The sequence below is a fragment of the Dermacentor variabilis genome, chromosome 2 (assembly GCF_050947875.1).
Source record: "Dermacentor variabilis isolate Ectoservices chromosome 2, ASM5094787v1, whole genome shotgun sequence".
Lineage (NCBI taxonomy): Eukaryota > Metazoa > Arthropoda > Arachnida > Ixodida > Ixodidae > Dermacentor > Dermacentor variabilis.
This window is the reverse complement of record NC_134569.1, coordinates 185,362,179-185,376,594: the sequence shown is the minus strand read 5'-3', so window position 1 is coordinate 185,376,594 and position 14,416 is coordinate 185,362,179.

Here is a 14,416-nt window from a genome sequence, read left to right as displayed (position 1 = left end):
CAGAGACAATGCGTGCACTTTCACGTTTCCTGGGTGACACGGGCCTGGACTCACGCCTGTGATACCAGTTGTGTAATGTGTCATTCACCTCGTTCCTCCCATTATCATCCCCCATTGTGACCCTTTTTCTTCCCCTCTTCCCCTTCCCTTACGTAGAGTAGCAGGCCAGATGCTCCATTATCCGGCCGACCTCTCTACATTTTCCAATCATTAAAATACTTCTTCTTCTTCTACAGTCTCCTCGACAACGCAGGCATTGCCCTCGGCGCTATCAGTCATTCCAATCAAACACGTATATGCATTGGTTAATGTGATGCCCAAGCGTAAGCCACACAGCGTTGTTTCCAGTTAGTACTGTGCCGGCGAAGGAGGGAAAAATTGAAGAGTCGCTCGTGGTGGCGAATTAAGAAGGTAACGGAAAATTACAAACTCAGTGCAGGCGTGAGCATTGTTTATCACCATATATGAATTCGTCTTTTTCAAATCGACTACCTGACATCACGCCTATTTTTCAAGCCGAATTTCTGGCGAGTCTTTTAGCTTAACGCAAATTAACTTCATCTTTGTCAGCAGTAGTAACTTTAACAGGTCGTCCTTTTGCTTGTTCTTCGCCAACCACACCTGCTTTATCATGCGCCCATTCAAAGCGCTTCATTCGTTTTTCGTAAGACATTTATGCCTCGTTCGTTTGGTGTGGGTACCGGGACACAAAGACCAAGTACTAAAGAAATCCGCTGTTGAACTTGCAGTAGTATCACATGATGGTCCGGTAATCCCTATTTTACCACCATCTGCGTTTGCACAGCGGTGCGATTCAGAAAATTTCAGATAGCTTCAGATAACTTCGAATAGTCTTCATTGTCCGCCTCTGAATTCCAGCATGTAATTTTTTTAACAATAGATGGTGCTCCCCTATAGAAAGGCTGTAGTGTCGTTTACGAGACTACGTTTGCTAGTCCCCCTCTGAGCTTTTACCTTCACATGCCTGGTCTGACAATGTCACTTTTGGGTCATTTTTGTAATAAGAGTGAATCTGTAAAACATTTTTTTGGTGTCACCGTTTTATGGTTTAAATGAAAATATTGTTAGAAGAACCATTACGTAAACTTCGCTTGACTGATTCTCCCGGTGGTCCTTTCCCTACCGAACAAGGTTATAGCCACAGAAGCGTTTGTGATGTCTTCCACAATCTTCTGTGCGAGACGAAAAGAATTCAAGGCTAAATATTTTTCGTTTTCTTTTTTGTTTTAAATTTTTACACTCTGGATACAACAAATTTCATATCTGTATCAGGTAAATTCTAATTAACACAAGTTACAGTTGCCAATTGTGACGGAAATAATTTTCTTAAAAAAATTCTTACTATTTTTTTTAAACCCTTGCGCCGCTCGGTCACGGCCGATACCTCAGAGTGCGTTGCGCCGGGTCACTGAGGAACAACTACAGTGAAAGAGAACAAAGAAGCGTGGCGCCGCATGCGCAGCATGGCCGGCCATAGCAGTCCCATCCTTCCCGCGCCCTGCCCGTCGGCACGCCTGCAGACGCCGAAGCATGGCAAGCAGCGAAGGGACTGCTTCCACTCACTTCCTTCCGTGCGTCCTGCGCAGAGTAAAAGTTCGCGGCCGCGTCTGCCGGACGTTGAGGATGGGTCTGCCGCGTCGGCTGCCACCACGCCCGGACAGTACCATCACGCGCTGTCCTCGGGCAACGACAAGTCGCAAGACCTCGAGTCGTGGCGCCCGCGGTCCGCGCGACAAATGGCGGCCAGCGAGCGCAAGCTCGTGCGCGTGCCGGTTTCGTGGCCCCTGCGCGGCCCGGTAGAGTCGACGGCAAGAACCTTCTCACCATCCGGTGCCTTGTCGGGCGAACCGCTGGCGCCGGCGCGTGAGACGACCACCGACGACCGCGGGAAGCCAGACACAGCGAGGCGGCCGAAAGCCCTCTCGACGGTGGTGAAGACCGTGAACCTGGAGGCCTCCCTTCGTCTCGTGCCGCAGGCGACCTCCACTCCCACCGTCATCGCTCGCGCGGAGGATGCTAGCCGGGCGCCTTTGCAACGATCTCGTGGAGAAGACGTCGGGGCATTGAGGTCGAAGAAGAAGAAAACCTCTCGTAGCTCTTCCCGGCGACAGAGCGAGTCCGAGAGACTCGGCGACGTGCGCTGGATAGACCGAGGTCCCGTTGTTTCGCCCACGCACGCGGTGGTCCTGCGGAGCCCACTGAAGATCTGGAGGAAGACTTCGTCTGTCGGGGAACAGCAAGAAGGAGACAAGGAGGCATCCAGTGTGTCTGCTAACCATGGAAGCCAGAAAAGCGTAGTGAGCGTCAAGGCGAAGACCTGGCACGACCAAGCAACGGGCGTCGGCGACGAGGCAGCGCTACGTAGAACGGCCGGGACAGATTGCGTGAACGCCATGCCCCTGTTTCTCTTGCTCGTGGTCCTGTGCCTGCTCTGCCTGTGGGGACTGCACGTGCTCAGAGTTAACAGAGGCAAGAACGTCGCCTACTCGGCCCTGGGCGATGGCAAGAGGGCTCCAAGTCGACCTGCCGGAGTCGGAGACGCCCTGACCGTGCGTCCCGAAATGGACGACTCGGAGGCTGCCGTTGGAACACGATACCGAAAATGGACCCAAGAAGACAAGGACGAACACCTCGAGAGAGGAGGGGCCGTCATCAACAGCGCCCTCTCGCAACCGGATGACAGCTACCATGACGACAAGGAGGACGGGCGCCTCAAACAGGAGGGTGTCGTCGTCAACAATGCCCTTTCGGGACGAGACGCCGGTGCCAGTGACCTCACTGGTGACCGTGGAGCCGATACACACGGAAACACAACAATGCACCCAAAATCAGAATGATGCATTTTGATGCCAGTTTCATCGTCGTCCCTTGTGAAAGTCCGCTCGTACTCATCGAGCAGGGCATCTTCGTCTCCGTAGTGCACCTGTCGAGTCCCTCATCCACACTGCTTTTTGCTGCTGCCTATTTCGCTTACGGGCTCCCGGAATACATCGTCGCGTATTCTCGCCAACCAAAATTACCTTTGTTTCACATAGACTACATGCCGTACACTCTTTTAAATATATTGCATTGCGGCTCTGAAGAGCATCTAACTGCTTGCACGGTGCCTTCAGCAGGACATTAAGCACAACTGATCTTTCTAATACGGATACCAGGCTGCATAGCCATAGCTCCAGTGCCTGTTCACTGCATGCTACAGTGCCAATATTTTTCGGCACTAGAAATTATCACGCCGGCGAACTCTCCAGTTATGTGCCCACGGGAAGACGTAATGGTACGATAGAGGCAAAATCGCCTGAGCAGTTGCCACAAAATTCATGCTTAACTGCAATGTTCATGCGTGCGCGTGTAATCGCGAAAGAGCTATATATATGGAGTGTGTACGCATCGGTACGAGAAAGCGGCAAATGAGATGCACCAATAGTTATGTCGTATATGTTCAATGAGGTTGAACTAGCATATTTTTCATTTATCCAGTTTAACTTTACCTCTACCGTCGTAAATATTCGTGTGTGTGGTTTCCAGCCAGTCTGAAGTCATCGGTATCAAATGAGTAGTGGGAAAGTGGCGTGATGACATGTCATCACCTGAGAGGTACGGACAGGGATAATGATGAGCTAGAGTTAGGTCAAAGACGCAAGTAGCGCGTTTGCCTGGCAAGTGCCGTGCGTGCTAAGATGATAACGTGCATAAGCCCGTGCGACTTGGTTCCGCTGCATACGTCAGGCCTTGAAGGAACAATATTCCCTTTCTATGGAATACTCGACAACGTTGTTCTACATTATGTTGCACTGAATTATATCGGACAGCCTCGCGCGGGGCTTGTTACGACCGAAGAGATGCTCAGGCTACTCAGACCGCCATGACACTGAAAGCGAGTCTCAGTAGCGATATACGGGTCTAAGCTCACCGACAATGTGGCATGAGGATGGAATGGTGACCGCTGACCCAAATGTCGAAAAGTCACTTTCCTGGTGAAACTTCTACAACAGTCTTCGGGAAGTATCTAGAAAAAATTAAACGCTGATTTCGACCTACCTTTTCGCCAGCCACCGATGGTGCCAGAGTGGCGAAAGACCAAGTTGTACACGTAGCACAGGTATATATATATAAACGTGTTTGAGTGTTTATTCTGGAAAGAAATGACATATAGCGACGCAGCGAGACTAAAAAGTTCCGCAGGCACTCGATTTCTCTGTACCAGACATATATTTGCACCATATACGATATGACCCCACTATATGTAGCGATAGTTTTGCCCGTAGCAAATTTTGTGCATGGTACCGCGTCTGACTTTTAAGCCTCGCCGTCACAAAGGCTACTTTGAAGCACAGCTTTCTTTGCCTCGTCTGGTGCTATGGTCCTCGTCCGCTACAATACTGCCCGCATTTGGACTCTGAAATGCGTGCATAGACTACAAGAGTCGTCGAACAAGATATGTTTCTGAAGCGAAAGCTTTGACTAAAGGATGTGTCTTTGTCAGGCCTGAAGACAAGACCTCCGGAGACATTGATCACTTCGTGCCGATCTTCTCACGACACTACAAGCGAATCGGCAGTGTTAAGATACGGCATACAGGCGAACTGAATTGAATGAATAGACGTACCGATAGGCGCAGAATGAAGAAGGGCATCACGCTGTGCTAGGCGCCGCGAACCGGAACTCTCAAAGACGCAGAGGAATCTGGTGATCTGTTTCATGTGCGCCTGCATAGGCATGTGGGGGTGTTACATGTTCAACCTTGCGGGACAAGACACGCCGGATACTCGTTAAAATGAGTCCATTATAACTGCCGCCATCAGCGGTTGGTGAATGGGAAATCTTAGCTTCACCTTGAGGTCCAATAATGTCGCATGCGACGAATGCAAGAACAATGAAAGCGAATGGTATCCTTCGCTACTCTCACAAAGGCTTATAAATAGATCAGTACTTTCCGGACGGTAACGTTAATTACCAACTGATGAGATAACTAAAGTTCAGCAAATAACTTTTTCTTTAACAGACTTCCAGTTCCGAGCACCAGTTTGGACAGACATGTCTTCAAAACCTGCAGAAAAATGCATTGCTTTTATAGTTAACACTCATCAGCAGTGTATTTTTCACATTGCTAGTAAGTGTTAACGCATTTCATTTTCAGTTTATTTGGCCTTATTTTCCGTACAAAGCCACAATGTTCAAACGATATAATCTTCAATTGTGGCGATATAAATTCATAGAAATAAAACATAGGTAAAAGAAAATGAAGAAAGATGCAGGGAACGGCGTATTCAAGTTGAAGAAGCCGCACATGTCGAATATGCATTGTTCTTTGGAGGCACATTGAAGGCTTTACAAGGCTAGAACTTTATTTCGGGCTCCCTGCTCTCAGACACTGAGGAAAACGTAATGATAATCGGGAAGTACTTTTCACGTCGGGCAACAGCATATTGTTCACCGTCGTCTACTGCACCAAGGGGACCGACTGACTTCGCCAGCATGAAGGGTACATTTTGTTCCTGTTTACTCTTCGTTAACTATAAACGGCTCTGAAACGTTTCTCATTAGGTAAGATATATGCAAAACTTGGTGTATTCCGTCAATTATTATGAAGCGAGATAGCATAAAACAAGGTCTCTTCAGTTGCGGGGCTCTGAACCGACGTCAAGTTGCGGGAACCTTTGATGCTAGAAAAGGGGAAAAGGTCGGCCTAAGCAGTGTGCATCTGGTGATTTATACTCCGATCAAGGTCAAGAGTAAAGAGAGAGAGAAAGGAATACAGCAAAAAATGCTATAGACATAGTGACAAACTCTATGGCTATAGCCTAGTCAAGGTTGAAGACTGGGCGTGTTGGTATACTATATTAGAGGTTGGATTGCGCAACATTTTGACGAGGCACACAGAAGAGAAACACTCCACCACAGAGCGCTACTTGCAACTATAGTCTTATTCCCTTGTCAGTGGAATAAATACGGGAAGATAGTGCTTGTAAACTATTTTGTCGCACCTCCCCCCCCCCCGTTTTAGTATCTTACGAATAAATACGAAATACGAATACAATACGAATTGAGCGTAATTTCCCTCTCCCAAATCACGAAGAAGAAAGTCCGTGCAGAAGGATTGATGGCGGGAGGTCGCGGGATCAAATCGCGGCCGCGACGGCAGCATTTCGATGGGCGCGATATGCAAACACGCATATCGAATATGCAAACACGAATGGACGGAACACGCTTGTGTCCCGTCCATTCTGGGCACTTTAAGAAACCCCAGTTGGTCAAAAGTACTTCGGAGTCCCCCATTACGGCGTGCCTACAATCATATCGTGGTTCTGGCACGTAAAACTCGAGAATTTTTTCTCTCTTCTGTGCCTTGAGTGTTCCAGTTAAAGATACACTGTTTCCCTTCGAAAACTTACAACGCAATAGAATGCAGACGCACGTAGTATGCAGATATAAAATAAGCACTTCAATAAACGTGTTACTGGTGCTAAAGAGGGGGGGGGATAATTATTTTCGGAACCTCTGTTCAGTTATCCCAGCAAGTTCGTTCGTGCTATCAAATTCCAACCACTTTCCCTGTAATATAAATAAAGAACGATTCCATGTGCTGGTGTCTACGTGTGAAAACGTTGTTTATAGCCGCCGCAATCCGTGCGTGAGCTACTCACATCTGTAAAAGGCGCATAGCAGAAGTCGCCCTGTTGCTAGGCGTTGCTGGCCCCAGATAGTTGGAATCTCTCACGCGCCGGCCTAACAAAAGTATCCTGTAGGTACGTAAATGAACCTACGAAACCATGTACACATACTGTCATGCAGTCAAAACCTGGAACTGAGGTAGTTACACGCGTGTTTGAGCACACCATAAGCATGCCCCATGTGTCAGCAACACGAACTCAACGTGAGGGCGCTTTGCGCCTTAAATATTGGTGCTTTTCTCTTATTTTTTGCGCATTTCCAACCCCACATCATTAAGGCCAGTTAGCGAATGACGAAGCAAAACCTCGCCTCAACAACAGCTCCGCAGGGCTCGAACGAACTTTTCCGCGGATTTCCTCCGGTTGAGTGTTAGCCATCGTCTGCTACGGCAGGGCCAGCATAGGCGGCGCCACCGTCAAGGCCGCGTCGAGCGCGGGAGCGGCAGCGGAGCGGAGGAGAAGGGAAGTGTTGGGCGGTACTTTTGGAGGTCGAGGGGTTTTAAGTAAAGTGCGCATCCAGTGAACGAACTGGGTATGAGCCACGCGATGGCAACGGGGCTTTTTAGCCTGCCGATCTTCTTCGTCACACCCCTTAAACTTAGTAAAGTAGCGACACTCTCCTCCTCCGTCTTCACTCATCCTCGTTTCTCATCTCTTTCACGCTCCCTCCTCGACAGTGGCGCCGCCTACACTGCTCGAGCGTAGCAACGGCGCCAACATGTGCTCCTCACCACTCCGCAGACGCTTCTAGAGTAAAAATGGCGCTGATGCACGGCGCGAGGGCCCACGTGATACTATTAGGCCAATAGCGACGCGGAGTCGGCCTCGGCCAGAGCGCGCGAGGAGGAGGCGGTATTCTTCAAAGCGCGGCACTGCCTTACGAAGTTTAAGGGGCTTTAGTTATACGATGCGGCGGAGGCGACCGCCATCTTGGTGTGTTTGAAGGAAGCGCGCGCACCGCTCCGGGACTGAGATATTTACGCGCCGGCGTGTGCAAATGGCGGACGCTGCATCCGGTCTATGCATTGTAGAAACGTTGTAAAAGGGGTTTGTTTGCATTTTCGCGTAACAGAATTACGTTTTCTCTTATATTCAAATTACAATCCGAGAGCTATCATGTCTGTAAGTTGTTTGTAAGTCGTAGTTTACGATTTCTCCGCGAATATTAGCGTGAGAAATTCAATTAGTTCAGCCAAATACTTGCATCACATGGAAAGCCTGGGTATGCATGGGTCGAAAATAGTTTTGCCGCGACGACGCCAGACGCCGACACCGGATTTTCTGCGATCGAATACACAAATGCTGACGCACAAATTTACAACCGCCGTAGTTGCTTAGTGGCTGTGGTGTTGGGCGCACGGGGTCGCAGCATCGGATCCCGGTCAAGGCGGCCGCATTGTGATCGCGGCAAAAGCGCCCGTGCACGTTAAAGAACCCCAGGTAGTCCATATTTCCAGAGTCCACCACTAAGGCGTACCTGATAATCAGATCGTTGTTATGGCATGTAAAACCCCATAATTTATTTCATGCATATTTGCATTAGGAATCATTTCACGCTTATGCTGAATAGGCAGTCAACTATCACGTACAATGAGAATTCTTGTAAACACAAGATCGATACAACCGTTATGAAAAGAACTGCACGAATAGGCGCTTGACACGTTTAGATCCTGGTGTGCAAACAACCTTTCCAAGAATGACAGGATGCTGTATGACAAGCTTTCCAAAAATGCAAAATAAATAGTTAATGAAAAATTATCACGTTATGAAAACGGAAAACAAAAAGCTAATGAAGTATCGGTGTGCACTAGATGCAATAAAGGACCTCTTACATGGAAAAAATGACCAGTTGTAACATAAGAATACATAAAAAACTGCTACATCACTAGACTGTAAGGAAGACTCATTGGCAGGCCACAAGCAAAAATAGCCGGTTGTCATGTATTGGACGAAAAGAAGGGGAACCGAGGGGACCGGTTTTTTAAAGACACCGTTTTTGTAAGAACGCTCGCCCATATTTGTTAGTCAAAACCATTGAAACCAACAGACAATGAAGAAAAGGAGAACATAGGGTACATTTGTAGGTTTTAATTGAAGTCGCCAACCTCCTGGAACGGCTGGCAACTCGGCGCGGCCTAGGCCAATCGCGTGACACGAAACTGACGAACCACGACCTCCGATCACGCCCATGAGAAGCTAATTAAATGAAGAAACAACGTGTTGACGTTGAGATCCGAGCCCACAATTTCCGCGTTACGCGCGCGTTGCGCTACCAATTGTGCTTCAGAGACGGCAGTTCGCGCGTCCATGCATTCTAGAGTATTTATGTATGTGTATGCATGATCTAACCCAAATAGTGCTAACCAGCGCCAACTTCCACCGCAAAACAAAAAAAAAAGCTTCCATTACTACTTTTGTTTCTGCATTGCTTCAACATCTGTGTCGCTGTACTTCTGATAATTATAAATTGCCCTACTTCGTTAAGCAGGTGAAGAACACTAACCTGATTTTAACAGTTGGCTGTTGCGAAACATTTTGTTGGTTTCGATATTTGAAAATACCGACTAGTTCATTTTGGAATACGAATAAAATATTATACACCAACAATTCGTATTCGAAACTTCGAATATTCGCGCACCCTATAGTAAGTACAATAGTAAAGCCAAAGGTATTAAAAGGTAATACAAAGTAAAAATAAAACTAAACTAAAGCTAAAGCAATCTGCTCCGTCGAGCTGATTGGAGGCGCAGAGATATATGGCACAGTAACATGGCTGCATTTCCGGCTTCAACAACGTGACGTCACGGCCTCTCCTATTTCGTTTCTTTCCTCCATGTTGGCATCGTTTTTGACTTCGATTCTGTCTTCATGAAGCTGTCTACATTAAAGTTATCGTGTCAATTGGAACAATACTTGGCCGCTGTCCGCGTAGCCGTCTACTATGCCATCAACGGCGAGTATTGGAACACAGCCTCAATGACATGTACAGCCCTTTGCGCATGCGTGTCGTATCGGGCGAAAAGACTGTGGCGTTACCGCCGCTAACCGTAATTGCCACCTTAACCGCGATAACGCAGGAACATGGCAGCGCCGATGCAGCCCTGACCACCCTCTACGATGCAAATTTGCGCTTGTTAGTGCCTTTGAGCCCTGACCGCAAGAAATGGTAACATCAGTCATCGCTTAGTGTAATTGCATGCTAAGAGCAAAGCATCATGTATATTTTGTCCTTATTATTGAGATCAAATGTTTGTTTTGGTACTGCTAGGACTACACAGGTACAGTCCAGCCGTAAAAGTGCTTTCATTTCCACTTAGGAGATGGTGCCACAGCATTAGCACTGGTGATTCGTTGATGTAGTACTCTATAAAGGCCTATTTTTTCATTACATCATTAAGTTACTACTCTGCTCTTCTATGCATGGTACGTGGTGCCAGGCGAGCAAAAGCCAAATGGACGCCGAGCATACGACGCGGCATGTGTACAGGCGTTCACCATTACTGCTGGCTAAGGAGGCGGCAAGGAACTGCTGAGAAAGCGTATAGATGAAGCGGAACGCCGCTGACGCCTTCAAGTAAACGCAGCTTATGGTTACACCACCAAAACATTTGTTGCGTCAATCCACCAATCGCAGAGGATGGCAGAGCAGACGCTGAGCAGACGACGCGGCGCGGATGAACATATATTTCCTGAGGTGTGTTCGGACCGCCGAATTTCTAAAATGGCGTGTAGCTTCCATAGTGCCGCAAGCAACTACTGAGATAGAGTATAGAATAGTCTTGTACACTATATTAAACACACGGCGTACAGTCCGATTGGACAGATTCTTGCCGCGCTAAAGTTGAATGACGACGATGATGATAATTTCCTTACAAAGTGACAAAAACACAACTTTAGAGGCTGGGCCAGGAATAAGTAGTAAAAAAGAACGTAGCACAAGGGAAAAAAACGATAAATGGACACTCCACAAGGGAAAGCTCCTAATCCTCTTATTGTTCTTCGGCTTAATTGTTTCATGGCAAATGCCTAGATGTGGGCACGTTCCATCGTCCGGGATCATCATCAGCATGTGCACGTGAGCTGCTTCCGCATCAATCCAACTGTGGATTTGGGCCACCAGATTGATTTCGCGACCATGGCACCGAAGCGTTCTAACCCCGGTCCGTCAGCATCTCAAGCGCAAAAGCGGAGCCGTGGAGGTGGAACAGGGCAACTAGGAGGGAGGCGTGAGCCGGCAGCTTCCTCGCCGACTTCAGGTGCGCGTCATCGCTACCCCCTAGTGGACTCACCGCCGGTGTCTACCGACACGTCAGACACGGTGCCAATATCGCTGTCCAGCGACGACGAGTCTGGAGTCGTTTCTTTCAACTATAGCGATGATTGGGTCCCCTATCCGTCGTCCAGTGATGAAGAGGACATAGAGACCATGCGATGCTCGTCATTCTGCGAGGGAGTCTCCGGTGTGGCAGCCATGGCGGGCTCCTTTAAGTGTGACTCTCCTCCTCGGGTATTCGTGGCACCACAATACCGTTTTTCGGGATATGGGCCCTTAAATTCTACAATGCTCGAAGGCGGGGTGCCCATAGATATGATGCCCTCACCGAACACTTCTGCAGTAGAAGTGCTACTTGCACCTTCTCCACAAGATGTCGAGGATGAGCCCAGCACTTCTGCAAGGAAAAATCCACCCGTGCTTCCTTCGGAAGATGTGGAACATGAACCCAGCACGTCCGCAGAAGCAACGTCACTCGTTGCTCCTTCCACAGGCGAAGATGAACAGTCGTCGACGATGACTGAGGCGGTTCCACCATGTCCTTTAGGATTGCACCGGGAGATGCAGCTTCGTGAAATAAGGCGCTATGGCGTACACTACAGCGGGTTTCTGCCGCGTAACAAAAGATAACGACGATCAACCTGCAGCTTTATCTTTTTCAGTCAACTGCAGCTTTTGTTTTATACTGTCAAACACGACATCATGCTCGAAGTGTGTTGTATTTCTTTGACGGCCCGGTTTTCCCGGTCGTGTGCCCAATTTTTCCTATGCGTGTCGAGGCTCCTCACTGCCCCAGTACTTTATTCAGCGCTTGTAGATGGCAGTCATCTTTTCCTAGGCACTGTGCGAGAACAGGCGAACGAGCGAGAGGGCCACAGCTGAGGATGTACGTACTTGCCGCTTGTGCGACGTGAAGTCACACCAAGGGCCACGCCGACAGGTGGTGACTGAGGTCGAGATTATGTGGTGTTTGCTCTAAGCGTGAGTGCGAAAGAAAAGATTCATCTGTGGCAGCGCAGTGAAATCTAGAGAGCTGAAAAGCACTTTTATAAAAGGCACCCTCCTATACATTTTTCATTGTCCGTGCCGCAAAGTCCCTTGATAATTTAAAGTAGCGACACTCTCCTCCTTGATTCTCCTCGGCCGCCGGCTGCACATGGCACGCTCTTAAAACGAAAGCTTTACTGGCCGCGAACTTGCGATTTCGCCATGGCGGTGCTCCGAGGAGGCACATGACGTCACAACGCGTGCCTCGCCGCGAATATTTCTCTTTCTCTCGCTCCCTAGTCACTACTGCGCTTGCGCCGCTAGTAGCACCGAGCCACAGATGTTCCGCCGCTGCGTAGCGCCGCGCCTTTCCGCCGTTGCCGTTTGGTAGGACGTCACACCGCGTTCCTCGTCGTTGCGTTCGCCTCCGCTCGCTTCGCCAGCTGCCTCGCATGCCTGATAACATGTCGGAGGATTGAAAAGGAGAGCTCGCGTGCGCCGCAACCACAGTTGAGGCGGCAGTATGGACGGCGACAATTCTGATATGCAGGAGGAGGCCTGGAATCGACATCGGATTGAGATGAAGAGGAAACGAATCGCCCAGGAATTACTAACTCTGTGGATTACAGACATCTCCTGCACCCTTGGAACAGAGATTTTTGCCGAACACGGACAATTGAAGTGTCCATCACAAAGCTGCGCTGCCGTATACCTGCATTGAACTTCTACCTCCACAGGTCTGGTCTGGTCCCCTCACCATTATGCTCATTCTGTGGCGAAGCGGAGACAATCGACCATTTCTTGTTGTCTTGCAGACGTTTTTCTATTATAAGAAAACGACTACTCGAAATCCCGCTTCGCTCTATTGGTCTAACTTTATCAGTGCCTGTGATCCTATCTTTTGGAGCCTCCATTGTTGGGTTCAGCAACAGAAATGTTTGCTTGGCGATCCAAAATTACCTAATTGAAACCAAGCGATTTCCATGTTAGATTGATCGTTCTCCCTCCCAACCATAGCTGTCTTTTATTTCTTATCTTTTATTAACTATTATTGTTAATATTATTATTATCTTATACCCGGTTTTCATATGATTATTTCCTTTTTCTCCAAACACAAAACGTTTACTTTTAAACTCACACGCCCAAATTGTTAACTCCCTTGTTATCATTATTATTTAGGCACCTAATTAAACCGCCCGATTCTTGGCCAATCCCCCACTGTGGGTATGTGCCACGGCCACTCAGGACAACAACAACAACAACAACAAAATAGATGAACAGCGCGCCGAACAACTGGCTAAACGCCGCAACATAGCTAGACAACCAGATTAACCTGGACTTGCAATCAAGGTTAACCAAGGCTAACCACGCTATGCCTTAGCTTTCGCTACGTAGGTCCTGGCATAGCCGAGCTAAGCCACTGCCAATTTTTTTCTCCTGTGCTCCCGCTTACGGGCCGCAGCATCCTATGGAGGCGTGTTATTTCGGGCCAGTTGCGCACCCCAGTGGTGTTGAAAATTTTGATAAATGCTAATAACAGCATCGATAATGCTGAAGGCAACGTTTATGAGGAGGTTGGCTTTTTTCTTAAAGCCGTATGAACGAAGTATACTGATGTAAAAGGAGCTTTGAGGCGAGTTCCAGACAATGTTTGTGCCACATGATGAGAAACTTTACTTTGGGCGTCTCATCAAGTATTGCTTGTGGCACATCCCTTTGTGTGTGGCTCATTAAGCAATAGCCTTAGGTCTCTGTTTCAAAGTCGTGTTATGAGCTACAGAAAATATCACGTGACCGAATGAAGGCCGGGAGCGGACCAAAGCACGCGCAGCCGTGTATAAGAGATGATTACTGATTAGCAAAGTAATGATTCCTTAGTGATTGGATTAAGATGAATTAAGGTGAAGTAGGATTAAGCTGGAATAAGTAGAATTAAGATGGATTAAAGTCGATGGAGGTGAATTAGGGTGAATGAAGGTGTATTAGGGAGAAAGAATTATGGTGGACTAAATTTAATGAAGAAGGATCAAGAACGAATACGGTGCATTAAGGGTGATTAGGGTGAATTAAGGTGGATTAGGGTGGATGTATGTGGATTAAAGTACATTAAGGTGGATTAAAGTAAATGAATGTGGATTAGCGTGGAATAAGAAGGAATGCAGTGCAGTAGGGAGGATTAAAGTCGATGAAGGTGGATTATGGTCAGTTAAGGAGGATTATCATGCATTAGGGTGGACTAATGTGAATTAAGGGTGATTAGTGTGAATTAGGAAGGATTACAGTGTATTAAGGAGGATTAGGGTGGATTAAGGTCGATGGAGGGCGAAGGTGGAGTGTGGTGAATTCAGATGGATTAAGGTACATTAAGGAGGATTAACGCTGACTAAGGTGGACGAAGAATTAGCGTGAATTAAGGTTTAGTAGAGTAGGCGTTGCAACCTTCATCCGCCTTAATCCTCCTTAT